The following is a 21,826-nucleotide window of genomic DNA, read 5'->3' as shown; positions in this document are numbered from 1 at the left end:
GCAATATATGGAAGCATTTTTGGTGGCCACAACTTTGTATGAGGGTGCTCCTGGCATCTAGTGGGTAGAGGCCAGGGATGTTGCTAAATATCCCACATTCCCCCCCACCTCACAACTCACAGCAGACTTTTCCAGCCCAAAATGCCAATCAGTGCCAAGACTGAGAACCTTGTCCTAGACCCAGAGACTTATATATGTCCATAAGCACACGCATGTCCAAGATATGGTTGGACCCACAGATCATCTTTTTAGCCAACTCTCTAAACCCTGCTCATGGGTGTCCATGTACCAGTCTGACTCGAGAAGGCCCTGTTTTTCAACAGTTTTGACATTTGCTGGACAACCTCTTATGAAGCTAACACTTTCACATCCATTCTCTCATTTAAGAAGTATTGCAAAATCCCGTTTTAATAATGAGGAAGCTGAAACTCAGAGAAGTTAAGTCACTTGCCAAAGTTACACAGCTGGAAATTGCAGAGTCAAGGTTCAAGCATGAGTTTCCCTAAATCATGCTTGGATGTCTTTCTTCGGGCTGCTAGCACTAAATTTGTTTTTTCCAGAGAAACCCAAGACAACTTGCTGCGAGTCAGTGCCCCAAAGAGCCCCCGTGGTCACGCGACTTCCCTAAACCCAGAGACAGAGTGTCCCAAGTGCCACCATAAAGGGCAGAAATACTTGCTCCTGCAATGGAGACACTTCCATCTCTCCATGTGTTTTTGTCCCATATAAATACTCGTGTTTTTTGTGTTTGGTTTTTTGTTTTTTTTGTTTTTGTAGTTTCTGTATTTTGTGCCTGCACAACGTGGAACAGTCCCAGCCTCTTCTTCTGGCCTCAAAATCTGTGACCGTGGAAGGAATCATCTACAGACTACTAGACTGGGGAGGAGAGAGGACTTTCCTAGGAGGGTGTACCTAGAAGAATCCCTCACCCCAGGTCTCCAGCACCCCAGCACCTTCTTTTCCGGAAGTATGCCCTTAGTCTTAAGCAGGACAACTCCAGGGTGGATAAAGTGACATCAAAAATCTGCCTGTCGCCAGAAGCCGTTATTGTTCCCAGTCCCACGGAATAGAATGCTTAACTCTTTCTTGCCCTCCCTGTGCAAGTGACACAGCCAAACACATGGGCACATAGTAAGTACACAGTTAATCTCGACAAAAAGGAAACAAACAATAAGTGAATAACGTAGACATACAAGTAAGAAGCATTGCTCTTCTTAGAGTCCTCGCTTTTTAAAAGGCTTTCCCGTTGTTTAGCTCATCCATTCATTCAACGAATAATTATTAAGCTTCTATGAGGCTCTAAGCTTTGAGCTAACACCAATCTAAAGGAAAAAAAAAAAAAAAAGACGAGCATACGCAGGCAAGCCCCTGTCCTTCCAGAGCTTACAGTCAGTGGCACATCTGGATTTTGGTCAAGCCTTCTTTAATGCACAATTATGAATCATAAGAAGTGATCTGAGAAAGCAGCATAGGGTCACTGAAAGTGTTTATCGGGAAAACTTCATCAGGTCTCACCAGGCTGGGCAAGGAAATGTTCCATAAGGATGGACCTCAGACTCGAGCCTGAGGGAAGATACTCCAATGTGCCCAAGAGCTGGAGCGAGCCACAAGAATGACCCCGGAGTACGAATGACCGAGTACGAATGACCAGTTGAGCCCTTGCCAAGAGGCAGAGCCGGGCTGACCTTCCAGTGGCCAGCAGCAGGACCTGAGAGCAGTGACCTTCAAGCTTTTTGCTTGCTTACCCACCACAAGAACCCTGGTCCTTCCCTGCAAAGGGTACCATTTCTGGTATGTTGTGAACATTGACATTTTTGTAAGACAAAAGTGTAACACACAGCCCATAGACTCTAAAAAAAATCCTAGTAATTTCATAACACTCTCATCTATTAAAGAAGAGAACAACTCTTGTGTAATAGTTTACATTTTTCTATGTCTCCAAGGACTAATCGTTTCATTTCACTTCCCCCACAGAAGTTTAAGCTCATTGCAATATACTTTGATGCTCGAAACTCCTCTATTGATCATTTTTATCTGCTACAAAAATATGTACATAAATTGACTTTTAAATTTTGTTGGTAATTCCTAGAGTCATCGGTGCCAAGTATTAAAATAAAGTAATTCTTCTATGTGGAGATACCATTTTTTATTATTACTAAGCCATGCGTTAAAACAAGATGGCTACATTACAAATTTTGATAAATATTTATTAAGCAAAAATAATACAATTGTATTGGAAATGCATCTTTTAATGAGATAGATCCATGAAGCTGTTTATGTTTCTGAGGATGATCAGGACTAATTATACGAAAGAAAGGGATTCAGTATTGATTCTTCTTCTCTTTGTTTGTTTATCTGCCTTTATAGATGTTAAATGCTGAGGAGATTTGCTCACAAAAACAAGTAGATAGAAATGGAAGTTTCTTTTTTAACCATTGTTAACTCAAGTTATTCAGACAACTGAGTTAGGTGCCCAAAACCATAGAGGGATGGAAAGTAATAAAATACTTTTAATGTTTTGGAGATTCTCAATGGGTAAAAGGTATGCTCTTTTCTTGTTTAATTTTTTCCTGGAAACCACAAGATTGTAAAAGAAAAAGGAGAAATTCAAGGAGCCTTCTCAGTGAGACCAATATCAGAGGAATTCGTATGGCAGTTGGTGATCCAAAAACAAATTTGTTTATTCATCTTTTGGAAAAGGATTTACGAATCTGTATATACTTCAGCTTAAACACCACTGGCTTTGAGGGTCAGCTAACACGCCGCTCAACCCCAGAGGCTGATAATATCCTTAGTTTCATTCCAACACGCTGACCTCCCAAGATGGAGAGAAAGGCCATCTGGATGGGTGTGGCTAAGCCCCCCTTGCCTTTCTTCAGGCTGAAGGACTCCCTCCAGACTCCTCCAGACCATGCACCAGGGCAAAGAGGGGTCCTCTGTCAGAAATTAAATACCAGGAAGGGAACAGGCAGGTGAAATGAGAATGGAAGACATAACTCGATCTTGGAGGTCAAGGGAAGCTTATCAGAAAAAGAGACATCCGATCTGCGATATAACAGACGAGCAGAAGTCAACTGGGCCATGAGAGGAAGTAAGAGAGGAGGCCATTTTAGGTGGACTGGTACATGGAAATGAACCGAAGAAGGAAAATTCATGAAGGGTCTTGTAAGCGAGGGGGAAGAGGGTATATTCTCAGTGCAATGGGAAGCCATCAAATTGATTTTTTTTTAATTTTTCAAACCTGAGTATAGTTGACCCCCAACGTTACGTTACTTTCGGGCATACAACTTAGTGATGCAACAACTCTGTATCCTATGCTATGCTCGCCACAGGGGTAGCTACCACCTGTCACCATACGACATTAGCACAACACCATTGACTATATTCCAATGCTGTGCCTTTTATTCCCATGGCTCATTCATTCCATAATGGGAAACCTGTGTCTCCCACTCCCCTTCACCCATTTTGCTCATCCCTCTGCCCCTTTCTACTTTGGCAGCCGTAAGTTTATTCTCTGTATTTGTAGGTCTATTTCTGCTTTGTGTTTGTCTGTTCGTTTGCTTTGCTTTTTAGATCCCACGTATGAGTGAAATCATGTGGTATTTGTCTTTCCCAGCCTGACTTACTTAAGGTAATACTCTCTCTGTCCATCCATGTTGTCACAAATGGCAAGATTCATCCTTTTTATGGCTGTGTAATATTCGTGTGTGTGTGTGTGTGTGTGTGTGTGTGCATGAAAACCACATCTTCTTTATCCATTTATCTATCAGTGGAAACTTAGGTTGCTTCCATATCTTGGCTATTGTAAATATTGCCGCAACAAACATACAGGTGCATATTGAATGATTTTAAAGGAGGGACTGACCTGATCAGATTTTCACTTCACTAAGGTCACTCTGGAAACTACTGGTGGCCAAGCCCCAGAAAGAAGCACAAATCCAGAAAGGAGGTAAACTGGCCATCCCTGAGCAGTAAAGGACTGTCACCTCCTTCATTCTAGACAGCAGACCTTGTTTTATGCAACCTAAGATTATTGCTTAACTGTTCACAATCCTTTCACACTGAACCCCGGCCCCTTGTCTCCTTCTATCTCGGTACTTTTTAGTTACTTCTTCCCAACCCTGTCTGTGAACATTTATTTGCCTCTCTGGTCCTGGAGTACGACTTTACTATTAGACCTGAGCCCTAAAGGAATTCCAACACACGTGAGCCTGACTCTCCTTCCCCTTTCACTCTGGCCACAGACTTGCAGCCGGCTGTTGGGGCTCCTATAGATTGATTCCCTACTGTCTCCTCTTCTACTGCTGGCCTGTGCATAGGTATCAGAGAAAACCACTTTTTACAAATTTTCCAAGCTACAAAACATTTATAATTGAGAATTAAGATTCTGAAGGTGCCATACAGACCTCCATCTCCATATCTTTATCTCTATTCCTTTCTCTATCTCTACCCATCACTTTACACACACACGCGCGCATGCACACACACACACACACAACACACACACACACACACACACTCCAGATGTGGATCTCAGCTCCATAAGAGGTAAACACAAACGATCAAACCTCCATTGTATTCCCAGAGCTCTGTGAAAACCCCACAACTTCCTGAGAGACCTCCAAACTCCCACTCCCACTAAATGCTTCAGTTTAGTGAAAAGCTCCCAGTCACCCCCTTAGTGTTATACCCCATTCGTTCTGCATTGACCCACACGACTATTTTAAATTCCCATCTAATTGGACATTAGTGCACAGTGTGTGAGTGTATACAAATCCCTGATGATAATTTTGGGAAGGTGCAGGGATTTACGTTATAGCAATACAAACAGCTTGAGGTGGATTTTGAATTGGTCAAGTCCCTAACAGTTAGTAAAATTCTAAAACTTAAACCCCAGGCTCCTGCCTTATGCCTTATCGCTTGGCGTATTTCTTGTCTTGGTGTATTTCTTTCCTTGTTCTCTCTTCCCAAACCAAACTACTGATCTCTCCCTTTCTTTCATGACGGTAGTGCCTGGTGATATGTACATTTGGGTCCCATCCTCCCTGCAAAAGACTTCTCCAAATCCCCTTCCTTTCCTAAACACAGGGCTGGTGTGAGCTGTTAAAATAATAAATATTTTCAACCCATTACACATGTGATCAACTGGGTCGATACGGTACCTATGATATACTTTATAATGTAACATAACACCACATATCTTTAAGACTTAATCATAATATATCCACAATGTATGATTTATAGCCCCAAACAAATATGTACATTAATAATAATTATTATTTAAAATATTTTTAAATTGTTTAACGTTTGTTTATTTTTGAGAGACAGAGCATGAGTAGGGGAGGGGCAGAGAGAGAGGGAGACACAGAATCTGAAGCAGGCTCCAGGCTCTGAGCTGTCAGCCTGATGCGGGGCTCCAACTCACAAACCGTGAGATCATGACCCGAGCCGAAGTCGGACGCTTAACCGACTGAGCCACCCAGGCACCCCAACAATAATTATTATGAGATGTGTATCTGACTACTGAAAACCCCTTTTGGATAGAGTGATATTCTAGGTTAAACTGCTTTAGTGTTTTATAACATATGATGAGAAAAATGCCGGATGCATGGAATGTGGAAAAGGGCTAAGTGACAAAGCAATATATTGTGGATTAAGTCTGGGATGCCTTGGGTTGGGGGTGGGAGGAACATGACCCATTCTCTTTCCTATATAACTTCCTAGAGGCCTTATTATGTCACATGAGGGCCCTTACAAATGTCTTGATATGATATCCAAAATTTTTCAAACATGCCTGACCACAGAACACTTTTACCCAAAGCATGTTTCTGGCTGCTGTTCTGAGAGCACTCCTCGGAAAACATGATAGCTGGAGGGTAACTCAAATTGTATCTGCTTCCTGGTGCCCCGGGATTCCCAGCCTCCACCTCAACTTGGTAGCAAACCCCCTTTCTTGGCGGGGACATCTTTCATCCCCCCTTCTACCTTCGGGTGATCCTTCCTGGCCACTTCCAGGACAAAAATATTTGGTCCAAGTTCCAGTGATTCAGATTGATAACCCCTGTGTATTAAAAGCCCGTTTAAAACACGAGGTAGACTCAGTGAATAACTTTCTCGAGAAAATTGAATTGAATTGGATAATCTGAGCTCCTTATGAGCAGGAACCAAATCTTCGCAGCCAGCTTATGGTAAACACTTAGTAAACAGTTGCTGAATGAATGAATAGTAACTAGCCCATAGTAGGTATTCTGCAAACTGTCTCCCTTTACCCGCTTCCTAAGATAGAAAATAAGACCTTGTGTGAGCTTGCATAGTGTTGTTCAGGGACTGACCTTAATGATATTTGCTACAAATTTTCATTGGGATCACAGTCTCCAGGCACCGTGAAGCCGGACTTTGCATCTGTGAACTTCGCGGCCATGTAGGACACCATTCCAGCACTCTCACATCTGTCTGATTTCTTAGAAGTTGCATTTGTCTTTGAGTTGCTTACACACTCTCCAAGTTCTAGGCAAATGATTCAGGATAATCCTTCTCCATTTTTTTCACAAGTTCTTGGCCAATTAAGATGAGGAGTTTGAAAGCCGAACTGAGGAAGTAAAAATGTAACTTGAACATCTGAAAAAAACCACTCTAGTTTCTAAATGCATTGACTTTCTTAAGTTACAGTAAAAAAGGAGAGAAAAGCACATCTTGGAAACTGCTGTGGGTGCACATTTGTAGTTTGGAGCCCTCCACCCCAAGAAAGTCATGCAATGCACTTCCCGGAACAGCGAATACAGGCAGCAACGTGAAAGGGGTCGTCCTGGGCCACTGCCATATGACTTCTCTTACCTCTTCAGTTGGGCGTTGGAGTTTCCTCTCCCCTGGTCTACTTGAAAAGGCATTTCATTCTTGAACAGAAAATGTCTGGACAGGGACCCTCTTCCCTGACTGCTTAGTGTCTAGTCTTGGGGTAGAAATGGGGTCACTACCACTTCCCCAAATAGGTATCTGGGGTCATCACCATCCTTTCCAACCGGTTCTTACCATCTTCTCTGGAAAGCTGAGCCAGGCCTTCTAATGGAGGTCTCTCTCCTTGACCAACTTTGGCCAACTGTCCATAGGCATGTTTATGGGAGGTTGTAAGAGTAAGAAAATATAAATACTTCCCTGAGGACCCCAGACCTACTTACTACCTGGAAAAGGAGTATTGATACTTGGACTTGCATTTCAGATACCGTGAGTGTTGGGTTCTTTCCCCTCTAGCTCTGTCTGAGAAGCAGAGTATGCAAGAACACAAAAGTTGGTCAAACAGAATTTAGTTCAATACAGGTCCCATCATTTCCCAGGAGATCCTAGAATGTTCCAGATACAGTGATCAGTGATAAGTTTACAAAGAGGAGTAAGAAAAAGCTCTGATCTTGAAATGCTTCCAGTCTAGTAGGAGAGGAAGGGATGTGAGAAAATGTCTTAGAATAGCTATATGATAAGAACATTTCTGAGGGAGACATCAATCTAGATTAACTTCATCTTTGATCCTCAGGAGATCTAAACAAAGATGTGACTGTTTTCAGTGGGTTTAAAATATAAGTAGGGGTTTTCGTTACAGTTGGCTGTATTTTTCTACAGGAACAAAACACTCTCTGAGTAGAAATGGAAAACACAATAAAAGTTTGTTTCCTGCACAGTTTCTTTCTTTGCACAGTGACCTAGATTCCCATGCTACATGATGCAACTGGTTCTACTACTAGGACCTCAGAACCCTTCTTCTGGATTTTCACTGGATCTTCTCCTTCTGTACAGTGAATACACAGAACATAGGCCTCTGCAGAGGCTTTAGAGCTCTGTACAATTTGCCTCACATCACTGCTGTCCACATCATCCTAGCCAGCAAGTCATGGTTCCATTTAACTGCAAAGGAAGCTGGGAAATGTAGTTCTCCTATATGCCCAGGGGAGTAGACCAGTGGGTGTGGTTAATTCACAGTACTGAGGGTGCCAGAAGGGGAGAAGGATTTCATGGGAAGAGAGGGGGAATCTAGCTCTGGCAATATAAGGTGGGTGGTCACTCGATGGGAGCACTAAGCAGACCTTTTTGTCAAGACAAGTATATTTGGAATCAAGTCAGGAAAATTAAAGGAAGAGCTTGAGATTTTGTTCAACAGGGTTGAAAAGAGCAGAGTAAGAAGTTGGTCTGGGAGTCAGCTGGGATACAAGCTAAGTTATCCAACTTGGCCTCCATTCCCTATACAAAGGGACACGTTCCCCAAAAAAAGTTCCCATAAGGATGGTTTGACCTATTTAAAAACATGAGCTTTTCATTTTCTCTTTCTCTTTCACATGTAGAGACAGACCCCAACGTCAGAGACCCAAAGACCTTCAAGTGGGCTAGAGGCACACCCCTCAGGGCAGTGGCTTTCACCCCTGCCCTGAATCCCAGGCAAAATGCCCACACTATTGTGGCCTAAAGTATCCAATCCTTGAGTCAAAGGTCTAGATAGTTTCCAAGTGGGTCCCAGATGTTGGGCTCAGAGAAAGGAACTATGAAGAACAATGGAAGCATGGTCTGAGATATAGGCCAAGGCCCTGCACAGGAGAACTCTGGAAGAAGATGCAGATCTTGGCAACCAGAGCTGATGCCTACACTATCCCTTCACCTACCTTTGGCATGTTTGGAGGCCAGCTGTGCTGACTGACCCTAATTTCCAAACACCTTGTCAAAGAGCATGTCTTTTTTGAAGTTTAAATGATTATTGAGTTTAATTGGTTTTGCTAAATTACACAAAAGAACACAAAATTTCATGTAATACAAAAAAAAATTTTTTGAAGCTACCTAAAATCTCACAGCTTAAAAATTGAGCATCAAATGAACATTTTCTTAGACCTCTTTTTATAAATAAAGATAGACAGGTGGAAGGAAGGAAAAGAGAGTGGGGAAAGGAAGGATAAGAATATATTACAATGGAATTAGACAGCCTGGTACCGTACTTCCATGCTTTAAAAAAAAATCAATGATATTTACTGATAATTCAAAACACACACACACACACACACCACCTCAGAGAAACTTTTCAACTCATCCCTCATGGCAATAAGAATTCCTTCACCTAAGAAGTTTCCTTAGCCACTGAAACCACCATGCCACCCCTCATTCTTCAGCCTTTCATAATTTCTTCACTGACCAAATATTTATTGAAGACCTATCTTGAGCCAGGCATTAGGCCAGTGCAGGGAATAAGAAGCGAGCAAGACCAACGTGGGCCCCATCTCCGTGGAGCTTAGGTGCTGCAGAGTGTTTCCTGGAGTATGGTTCACCATCTTGGAGTATGGTTCAACATCTTAGGGCATCTGGCTTCATGGTAAGGTGTGAGTTCCAGGAACCCACATTTTCAACAGCTGCACAGGAGATTTGGATGCACACTGCAGTTTAAAACCACTCTGCTGGTAGGACATTGCCCAAAAAAGGCATGGCAGGTATACATGACCAGCCCAAGACAGTAATCCAGGTCAAGAGAAGACAATGGGTCAGGCTGATGGAGCTACACATTTTGGGCAACACCATGGTGCGATTATGAGTCTCACCTAACTTATGGGCAGATCAGAGTTACCACTGAAATGGAGGAGAGGGGTATTTTTTTTCATGGAAAGCAGCCTCTTTGCCAGTAATGCACTTTGGCAGATGTTTAAGGCAGGTTACATCCTTTGGGTAATCTGGTGGACACATTTTCAAGAATTTTAAAGCAGGAATGTTAACCCCAATTTCTATGAATATCTGCCAGCCATGACTTCTTTGTTCCCTGACAAATGTCATGAGGACTTAGAGTCTCTAGACAAAGATTCCCAGAGGAAGACACAGTGTGCTGCTAAAGAAAAAGTTGACTTCCCACTAAAAGCATATTTCCTTGAAATATGCAGCTAAAAGATTTTTTCCTTCCCTATTTGGGTGAAAACGTCCCTATTTGGGTGAAACACCCTATTTGGGTGATCTACACTAAATGCACAGGAGAGGTTAATACCCAATATATATCCTGAGCCCGTGGGAAGAAAGGTCTAGTTGAGAGGAAACTGTGCTTTCTACACCTAAATGACACCGCTTAACATTGTAACATGAGACCAGGTGGGAATCCACTCCCAGGACTCATGCAATTATGTAAATTAAATGAATACACTATTTGGAAGATATATAATATTCAGATGGCAACATTCAATTTTTAATCACCCTCCAGCCCTTTTTGTTTTCTAAAAAAAATTTTAATGTTTTTATCTATTTTTGAGACAGAGAGTGACAGAGCGTGAGCAGGGGAGGGGCAGAGACAGAGGGAGACACAGAATCCAAAGCAGGGCTCGAACTCATGGACTGTGAGATTATGACCTGAGCTGAAGTCGGACGCCCAACCAACTGAGCCACCCAGGTGCCCCAAGATATGGTTTTCTAAAGACAAATTAGCAATATTATTTTATAAAACATGGAGGCTATAAGGGTCTGTATAAACCTCTGTTACATAATGACATTTATTATTTCAATGAGGGAGTGAATGAGTGCTTGAGAAAATAAAATTAAGAGAATGGAAATTAGTTGTTTTTTCTTAATCTCTGAAATGTTAAATAATTATTATAAACCCCATACCTTTTTTCCATACTAGCTTATGACCTTTGTTAATACATATTACCAGCAAGATTTAGTGTCTCATTGTTTACTGAAATCAGGTTAGGCAGAAGAAAAGTTTGGCATTTCTGGACTCTGGAAAAAATAAAGATTCATTGCCACAAGGGGGTTAACTGATAGGCCGATAATGAGAAAAGAAAGAAAAAAAATGAAAAAAAAAACCCCACAGATGTAAAATTCTAAAATCACAGATTTCTGGTGGCATTCTGTATAGAGACAAGCAGCTCTCAATATCCTCCAATAGTTTTGAGATCACAATACAGTGCAATAATTAATATTTATTGTACTAATCACTGCAGGCTATCAAGAAGTTCTGTGATACATCCATATATTCCGACTCAAAAGATGGGGAGATATATGACACAACTAATATTTCTTTCACGGTTGCTTTTTAAAGTTTTGCTATTTTATGGGTTTGGCTTCCTTCATGGGTAAAATTCACTTGACCAGAAAACCTCTTTCTCCAATGACGCAGGTTGCCAGGTTTAACAAACGAAAGTACAGGATGTGGGGGCGCCTGTGTGGTTCAGTTGGTTAAGCACCCAACTTCGGCTCAGGTCATGATCTTGCGGTTCATGAGTTCAAGCCCCACGTTAGGCTCTGCACTGACAGCTCAGAGCCTGGAGCCTGCTTCGGATTCTGTGTCTCCCTCTCTCTCTGACCTTCTTTTGCTCATGCTCATGCTCATGCTCTCTCTCTCTCTCTCTCAAAAATGAACAAATATTTAAAAAAGAAAGAAATACAGGATGTGTAGTTACGTGTGAATTTCAGATAAACAACAAATCACTTGTCAATATAAATATATATTGCATCCAATATTCAGGACACACACTAAAAGAAAAAAGTTGTTTTTTACTTGAAACTTAAATTTAATTGAATGTCCTGTGTTTTATCTGGCAGCCCTATACCAATGACTCAAAAGGAACCTGGTGTTGCCTCTCAGAGTTAGTACATTCTGGAATTGTTACACTTGAGAAAGCCTGGCTGATTCTATGAGTCAGCTCCACTGAGCTTTCCAGAAGAAATCTGTAGACTTTAGGACAAAATAACTTCATAGGGGAATAATAAGCTGCCTCTGACATCGCAAGTCAAGTGAAATCAAGGCTTGAGATGAACCTGCAGGAGGTATGCAAATAGAGGTGAGTTCTAGAAAAGTAGGTTTGCAGGAGTAAGTTAACTCAGTAAGGCTCCTCATAAAATCACCTCCATGGAAGCCACTGGGCTGCATTGAAGGGAGTTGCAGAAAAGGCCTCATGATCCCATTGCTAAAGCTGCCCCCGTATGTTGGGACCCCTCAGTACCCTGCTTCCCTACCTCAGGTCTGACCTGTCTGGAAGTCTTGTCTAACTCTCCTAGGCTTCTCCCTCTTCTGGAAGTTGTCATTTTAGCCCCATTTTCGTATTTCTGTAATTGTCTGTGTTGTTCTCTGTGATACTGTGATTTATAATAAAAGATGATAGATAATCTTCGGGTTTTGTCCCCATTTCGGGCACAGAGCTCCTAAAACCTTTGGAATTTCCTAAGTGATGAGAGTGATACAGGTGTCTTATGTTAATGAGGTGACTTCCGGACCTCACCTAAGGATGAGGGCTAGTTGCCAGGGAAACCAACCAGGTGAATAGAGGGTGGTAACTTTTAGTCCCACCCCCGGACCTCCTGGGAGGGGAGAGGGGCTGCAGGTTGAGTCAATCACTAATGTCAGGGGATCAATCCAGCATGCCTGTATCATGAAGCCTCCCTAAACGCCCAAAAGGACAGGGTTTGGAGAACTTCCGGGTTGGTGAACTCACAGAGGCACTGGGAGAGTGGCGGCTGGAGAGGGCACCGCGACCCTTCCCCTACCCCTTCCCCGCCTCCTGAAGCTTTTCCATCTGGCAGTTCCTGACTCATCCTTTGATAATTAACTGGTTACCTAGTAAGGGATGTTTAAGTTCCAGGAGGTGCTTTAGCAAGTTAATCAAATCTGAGGGCGGTGGGTACCTCTGACTTATATTATAGCCACTTGGTCAGAGTGGTTGGCATCTGAAGCAGAAAGGGAGTCGTCTTGTAGGACCGAGCCCCTCAGCGTGTGGAATCTGATGCTGTCTCCAGTAGATGGTGTCAGAATTGGAGTGATTTCTCAGACACTCTTCTGGTGGCCAGGATTGTTTGGTGTTGCGGGAAGCCCTACACACACACACACACACACACACCACGGAACTGGGTCCAGGAATGCAAAAGTTTCTCTCACTATTCTGTAAAGGACAGAGAACGTATCTTGTAACTTTATTTCCCCAGCGGTTGAACACTACCTGGCCTGCCGTGAGCACACAATATGTGTTTGAATGGATGGAAGAAAAGGTGGATGGATAGACGATACAGTGGAAAATATTCCCTTGAGTTTATAGAGAGGAAAAAATTCGCTCTTATGCTTGTATAAGCCAAGTCACTTTATTCATATCAGGCAAAAGCTGAAAAAAGCCACTGTGTCCCCATTAGGAGGATGCATAAACACACAGTGGTGGATTAACCCAATGGAATCCTACTTAGCAATAAAAAGAAACTATTAATGCACACAATAGATAAATTTCAGAAGTATTATGCTGAGCGATAGAAAGCATACAAAAGAGTACATGTAAGTCCATTTTTGAGAAGATCTAAGTGGACAAAACTAACTTAGGGAAGAAAAAAATAGGGACAAAGTTCGTCTGGGAGGTGGAAATGGTGAGGATTGACTGGGGAAGGGTCATGAGAGCTTTCTGGGGGATGATGCTGTTCTGTATCTTGGTAGTCATTCAGATCGCCAATTGGCATCTGCCTTTGTCAAAACTCACTAAATGCACGTGTGAGACCTGCGTGTTTAATTGTGAGTACCTTTTGCCTTATAAGAAGAAATACCTGTAAACAAATATTGAAATCTGGTTCCACGCCAAACTATTTAGGGGGAATGTGGTCTTAGCTGCATTTGGCTTTGAAATGCATCCCCAAAAGGGAAATGGACTGACGGCTGGCTAGAGGAATACACAGATAGAAGACGAAGCAGGTAGAGTAAAATGTTAATGGCAGAATCCAAGCAGTGAGCATATAGGTGTTCACCATCAGATGAACTATGTGCTGGAAATTTTTCGTAAAATGTGGAGATAAAAAGAAACTTCTGGTTCACGTAACTATTGGAGGACTTCACGCTAGAAAGAACTCTGAAGTTCTCGGGAGATTGGAGAGCATTTCTCAGGGCAATCAGTTACCTCTGAGGCATTCTGGGGGAATTGGCCCCTCTCTAATGAGACCCTCAAATACCAGGGATCCAACCTGGGCACAACTGGTGACAATTCTACTCAAGTGATTTTTTTTTTATCACCTCGTCTGTTCCCGCACTTTCTCCCCTGAAAACGTTGCCCATTTATTTCAAAATAAGAAGAACCCCCTCCCCAGGGCTCCCCTCCCTCCTGCACCCAGCCTCGTTGGTCTTCGACCTTTAGTGCTTTAGTGTCTGGCTGAGGGAGATCGTGTCAGCCTCGATCAAAGGTCAATGACAGGCACCTGACTCCCGGGGTTCATGCCGGGCAAAGCTGCTCCCTCTTGCAGAAATGGTACCTGAAGATCACTCTCCCTGACATGTTTCTGCAGCTGCGGAAGAAGAGCATTTACTGGAGTGAAATTTCGGCCCGAGGGGAACTTGAACATCATGCCCACAATTAGAAGTGACATGTGACCGAGGATTAAAAAGCTGGCTGCCAGAGAAGGGAGCCAGCTGATTCTTTTGAGTTGCTCAGATTCGGAAAAACTGCCTTTGTAATTCCATCTGTGAAAGGTCCAGAGACTTCTCAGTTTGATCTGTTAAAAGGAGAGAGAGAGAGAGAGAGAGATGAAGATAAGGGATCCCTTATAAAAACAAAACAAAACAAAAATGTCACAGGCTCCCTGTAAAGGGAAGAGAGGAGAGAGGAGGGTGGAGAGATCAGTCCTTGTTCAGCGGGAAATGTCTGTGACTTTGTGTCACCTCTTGGCTGCAGGATGTGGGAGAGAAGTCACAGCGGAACACCTCACTCTTGAACTTCAGAGTGTCCCCAGTCAGGGAGTTGCAGAATCAAGCAGCTACATTGGATGCTGGGTATTCCGGCAGCGCTCTCGTCAGGAAGTCTGGGTTAGGTGACCTTCTACTCAGAGACAGATTTAAACTCTACACCCTGACCCAAGGCAGGGAAGGGTGTTCCCCATCACCGGAGGTATTCAAACCGACACTGGACCAGAATATGAGGAATCACTAAAGACAATGAAAGGATAGAGTGATTTTAGGGGCTGAATTATGTCCCCCCCCCCGACACACACAAATTCATATGTTGAATTGCTAATCCCCAATACCTCAGAATGTAGCCATATTTGGTGATAACCTTTATTGAAGTGATTACGTTAAGCGATGGCATTAGAGTGGCGTTCTAGTCCAGTACAACTGACATCCTTACATGAAAAGGTAGAGACCACCAGGGGCACGTACACAGACAGATGATCAATGAAGAATTAGCAAGAGGGCAGTCACCTACACCCCAAAAAGGGCCTCACAGAAAACCAACCCTCCTGCCACCTTGATCTTGGACTTCTGGCCTCCATTGCTGTGAGAAAATAAACTTTAGTTATCTAAGCCCGCCAGTCTGGGTTATTTTTTATGGCAGCTCGAACAAGCTAAGAGTAGATGGCTTTCCGGCTTCCATCTTTGAATGTAAGCTGCATGGAGGCAAGATCTTTGACTTGTTCGCTATAGGATTCCAAACACCCACATATTCCTTGACAGAGTAGGCATTCCATAAATAATTGCTGAATGAATGAATCTTATGAGACTTTCTTGAGAATTCTATGTTAACTGGAAGTTCATAGCCAAGTATAGTGCCTTTTTTTTTTCTTTATTTTTGAGACAGAGAGAGACAAGCGCAAGCAGGGGAGGGGCAGAGAGAGAGAGGGAGACACAGAATCCGAAGAGGCTCCAGGCTCTGAGCTGTCAGCACAGAGCCCGACGCAGGGCTCGAACTCACGAACCGTGAGATCATGACCTGATTCGAAGTCGGATGCTCAACCGACTGAGCCACCCAGGCACCCCAAGTATAGTGCCTTTTAAACTTACCTGTTGGCCCTTGATGTAATTCTATTCCATTTATTATAGCATGTAACATTTTTTCTGGTTTGATGTTAGAAAATGTGGGAAACACGGGCATTAAAAGAGAAAATAAAAGTCTTCTGAAATCCTGGCCCTAAGATAAAACTATTTTTGAAATTGCATTTAAGGAAGCGAAGTATTTTCCCATGTTTTAATTGTCTATTTGAATATTTCCTCCTTTTTTATGATTTTTTTTATTGTTTTATGCTTTGAAAAAAATGTCCCAATTGCCCAAACAATTAATTAATCATTTCCATTTTCTTTGGGGATATTTCCATTACCAAACCAATGTATGTTCATGATTCAAATTTTGAAAATACATGAAAGTTAAAAGAATAAAAAAAGTCATCTCTGACCTTTTATTGTTTTCCTTCCCATCAATTTTCAGTGTAAAAATATACACAAATATGTATTTGTTATCATAATGTACCTATAAAATTTTATATGCTAATTTAAAATTTATCTATATGATTATAAAGTGAACATCTGATCACTGTATAAAATCTAGCGACTACACAGTATTACTTGGAGAAAATGAAAACAAGTAAATCCCAATCCCCCAGGCAGAACCACTGTTAACATTTAATATACAGCATTTCCTTCTAGTTTTTCCTTGTATATATTTTTACATAATTGTAGATCTTGTGCAATATCCACAAGATTACATTGATTTTAATCATTTTTCCATCTAAAATTAATACATACTCATGGTAGAAAACTGTATATCCAAACGCGTAAAGTAGAAAATTAAAATCATGAACAGTGGTAACGTTCAAAGAGAGTCACCTTTAATAACTTTGCATATTACCTTACAGAGTAATATTCACATGACTTCTTTGAAAGTAACAAGAGAACATACATGTAAATCACATAAGTGTATATGTAACACATTTAAGGTAATATTCACAGCTTTTCTATGTAAGATTATAAACTGAATAATTAGTATAAACTAATCAAGTGGTTTAACGTTTGTTATTTTCTCCTGAATTTTGAGAGTCCTCAACTTTGTTCTCCAAGTTGCCGACTTGATTTTCTGCAGAGCAGTCTACCGTCTACTCCCTCCAATGATGATTTGAGTTCTCTTTTTGCAAATGAGCTTCCTGTGTCAGCCAGCTAGTCACCGTTTTTCTCCACTGATTTTTGTCTCATGGTTTTCTGCTCATCATTCAGTATTTAGATGAGAGTGTTTACTTTGTTTTTGTTTTGTGTCTTTGAAATTTTCTCTGGCTTATTTGTTGTTGTTGTTGTTTCTTAATCAGACTTTTTACCTTTGCTAATTGTAGTTCATATGCAGTTTAAGACATAATGCAGAGAGATCCCGTGTACCATTTCCAGGTTCCCCCAGTGGTAACGTCTTGTAAAACTATAGTCCAATTTCACGACCAGGATACTGACATTGATACAGTCAAGATACACAACTCTTCTGTGTCCTTGTTCTTTTGTACTCATGTCCACCTTCTGTCACCCTCTGTCTGCCTCCCTTTTTCCCTGACCCCTGGCCACCATTAATCTGTTTTCTGGATTTCTATAATTCTGCCATTATAAGGAATGGTATATAAATGAGATAATGTGTTACATAACTTTTTGAGGTTGGTTGTTTCACACAGCATTATTTCCTGGACAGTCAACAAAATTGTTTTGTGATTTTATGTTTTGAAACATTTACATAAATGATACAAAATTTTGGTGAACAGACCTTCAGATGGCTCCCATAATCACCACTCCTTGGTATTCATGCATTTGTGTAATTCCCCTCATGTGTCACTGGGATCTGCAACTTGCTTATAATCCCTGAAATGAGGTGAAAAGCGATGCAATATATGTGATTACACTTATGTGATTGTGCAAGAGTGTAACACCATCTTGTTAGAGTCTCTTTATCCTTTGCTGGCTTTAAAGAAGCAATCTGCCATGAAGCAAATGGCTGTTTTAGGGAAGCCCATGTGACAAGGAATCATGGATGGCCTGTCAGTGCTGAGGGTGACCCCTTGAAAAATCTGAGGACTTCCATCCTGCAACCACAAGGCAATGAATTCTACAACATTCTCAGGGAGTTTGGAAGTCACTCCTTCACCAGTAGAGCCTCTGATGAGACCACATCCCTCACTGATGCTAGGAATGCAGTCTGGCGAAATACTGAAGCAGACAACCCAGCTAAGCCATGCCCAGACTTCTAACCTACAGGTACTGTGTGACAATAACTGTATTATTTGAAGCCTCTGAGTTTGTGGTAAAACTAATACAATAACCTAATGGAACTCGCCATTCTTCACTCAGCATTGTTTTCAATATTTGATATATTATATTATTGAACTGCTTTATAGAATTTCAACATATCCAAACCACAACTTCTCCATTCTACCTTTTAAAAGGATGCATTTCCACTTCTTAGACATTAAAAACAAACGCTATAGGGGATATCCTCATACATGCTTCGCACATATACAGCAGTTTCTTTAGAAAATGTATCTCAAAGTAAAATCACTAGCTCAAAATATATGTGCATCTTCAAACACTACTATGTATTGTCAATTCACTCTCTAAAGTGGTTGCATAATTTTTGCACAGGAGAGTTCCTGATTCTCTGTATCTTCACCAGCACTTTACATGATCAGACTAAGTCATTTTTTACTAATATAATCTTATGATATGAGCGCTTTTTGTTCCGTATCACTGATTACAATGAGGTTGGGCTTTTCACATGTTCATTGGTCATTCAGATTTCATCTTATATGTAGATTAACTATTCATGTCCTTTGCCTAATTTTCTATTGAAAAGCTTTCATGTGTTTTATTGATTGGTAGGAAGCTCTTTTGTATTCTGGATATTTCTCTTTCATTAACAATGAGCTGACATAAAATTGTCCTAGTTGGTAAATGGTCTTTCATGTTTGTGTATGGAATTTGGTGTGTGTGTATGTGTGTGTGTGTGTGTGTGTGTGTATATATATATATGTATGTATATATATTAATTTTAAGGTATATATATATATATATACACACACACACAAATATATATTAATTTTAAGGTCAAATATACGCATATTTTTCTTTATAATTTGTGCATTTTGTGTCCTGCGAAAAAGTTTTCCCTTCCTAAAAGTCATAAAGATATTTTTCTACATGGCTTCTTAACCTTTTCAAGTTTGTTTTCATAACTGGGTCATTATGCACTTAGAATTTATAGTTTCACAGTGTATATTATTCAGCCATGTAAAAGAAGGAAATCTTGCCATTTACAACAACATGGATGAACCTGGAGGACATTATGCTAAGTGAAATAAGCCAGATATGGAAAGACAAATATGTATGAGTTCACATACATATGGAACCTAAATACAGCTGAACTCCTAGAAACAGAGAATAAAATGGTGGTTGCCAGGGCCAGGGGGAAATGGGGAGATACTTGTCAAAGGATCCAAACTTTCAGTTATAAGATAAGTAAGTTTTGGAGATTTAATATACAACATAGTGACTCTACTGTTAATAATAATAATAATGATGATGATATAATACTGTATTGTATGCTTGAAATTTGCAGAGAGTAGATCTTAAGTGTTCTCACCACCAAAAGAAAAAGTGACTATGTGAGGCGATGGATGTGTTAATTAACTTGATTATGATAATCATTTCACAATGTATACATATATCAAATCATCACATTGTACACCTTAAACATACACAATTTTTATTTGTCAATCATTCCTCAATAAAACTGGAAAACAATGCCCTTTGTACCAGACATATTCCTTTGATAGCTGGCATAAGGCTATGTTGTGTGTGCGTAAGAACGTCAGCTTTCCTAGAAATATTTCAACAAAGCTACACAAATCGAGACAATCACTGAGTATTATACTCAGTGAATGTTTTACATAGCATTTCATTGACTGCCCTTCAACTTATTCTAAAAAGGAGGATCCAAGGTTTCGCCACCATTGTAGAGATGGTAAAATGGATGAGGCGTAAGTGAAAAGCATTTCCGAGTCCATTTCCTTCACTACTTGACCATATTGGTTCATTCCGCTTTATTTTTTCAAAAGTCTATCTTCTTCACAACCATGCTGAATTCTCTGATGACAGGTTAATGCTGCCAAGCTGGCAACTTGAAATGAAGTAATTTTAAAACCTGCATTCTAATAATGGGAGTCGCTCACTTTTGAGCCTATAACTAATTCAAAAGCAATTGAAGTCTCCCAAAGAGAGCCCACTGTAGTGGGAAGCAATCCCTCCGGCTCCAGAGTGAAGCCGTGAGACAGGCTAACTCCATCAGGCGGGTATGCAGGCAGGCAGGCTGTCTCCTGAAAGAGTGAGAGCCCAAAATAGAATAGGGATAGAGTTGATCGCACGACAGTCAGGCTACCTGATCAACTCCCTTAAAAGTCCACGTTCCTACAAAACAAGCTAACGCTGATGCATTGCACAGACTACAAGTGGGGCTTATACATGTGCATATATCTCTCAACAAATGCTAACAGAATAATACCGTTTAAGGGTGGGCATCTCTTATGCACTGGACACTAGAAAACATGCCTGCTGTATAGTTTTGAGCAGCCCGCAGTGGTTTCTTTAAACATTAACTGAGTGACTTCCATGTGTTCAATGCTTCTCCTATCAATGTTGAGATTTCATGAAGATGCACACACGTAAAAGAACAATTACAACCAAATGAAAGTGTCACTAACAAAATATACAAAAAGAATGGGGGAAATGGCTCTGTCAGAGTAAATGTGTGATGACTCACAGAAAAAGGAGATGCTATTGGAGTGGAATAATTGCCAAAAGTTGTGAAAAGTGGGTAAATAGCAACTGATTTGGGGATTTTAGTTTTCTGCAGCCCTTCATCCACACGGTCGTTTTACTACTCCCCAGAACAATCAACAAAACCAGAAGAAAACCTGCTGAACAGGAGAAGATATTTGTAAATGGCATATTTGACAGAGGGTTAGTATCCAAAATATGTAAAGAACTTATACAACTCAACACCCAAAAAATGATAATAATCAAATGTTTAAATGATCGGAAGACATGAGCAGACATTTCTCTGAAGGAGACATCCCGATGGCTAACAGACACATGAAAAGATGCTCAACATCACTTGTTATCAGGGAAATGCAAATCAAAACTATAACGAGATACCACCTCCCACCTGTCAGAATGGCTAATATCAAAACCAAAGAAACAACAAGTGTTGGTGAGGATGTGAAGAAAAGGGAATCCTTGTGTACTGTGGGTGGAAATGCAAACTGGTGCAGCCACCGTGGAAAAGGGAGTGAGGGCTCCTGAAAAAATTAAAAATAGAACTACACTATGATCCAGGGATCACACTACTGGGTATTTACCTAAACAATACAAAGATACTAATTTGAAAGGATATATGCATCCCTGTTTATTAGAGCATTATTAACAATAGCCAAATTATGGAAGTGGCCCAAGTGTCCATCAATAGGTGGATGGACTAAGAAGATGTGAGGTGTGTGTGTGTGTGTGTGTGCGTGTGTGTGTGCGCACACACACGCGTGTGTAATGGAATATTATCCAGCCACGAGAATAATGAAATCTTGCCATTTGCAAAAACATGGACAGAGCTAGACAGTGTAATGCTAAGTGAAGTAAGTCAGAGAAAGACAAATACCATATAATTTCACTCATATGTGTCATTTAATAAAGAAAACTAATGAACAGAGGGGGAAAAAAGAGAGATATAGAGTCAAACCAAGAAACAGACTCTTAACTATAGAGAACTGCTGGTTACCAGAGGGGAGGGGAGTGAGGGGATGGGTGAAATAGGTGATAAGGATTAAAAAGTACACTTACCATGATAAGCACTGAGTAATGTACAGAATTGTTGAAAAAAAGAAAAGAAAGGGAAGGCAGTTTTCACTGCTCAGCTCTGAATTTCAATCTAAACTTATAAGTCCACAGCAGATAGTCTTGAGGGGTAGATTTCCAAAAAGAGAAAAGGATTTGCTTAGACTTCCCCAAACTAGGCATTTACATATCAGGAAGTAAAGCTTGGAAGGAATAACCGTGTGGTAGATCTTGGGCAAGGAC

This window comes from Lynx rufus, unplaced genomic scaffold (assembly GCF_022079265.1).
Source record: "Lynx rufus isolate CCGP_SWC_20201006 ecotype Redwood Valley unplaced genomic scaffold, mLynRuf1.p SCAF_8, whole genome shotgun sequence".
Taxonomy (NCBI): Eukaryota; Metazoa; Chordata; class Mammalia; order Carnivora; family Felidae; genus Lynx; species Lynx rufus.
Note: the sequence above shows the minus strand (reverse complement) of the source record.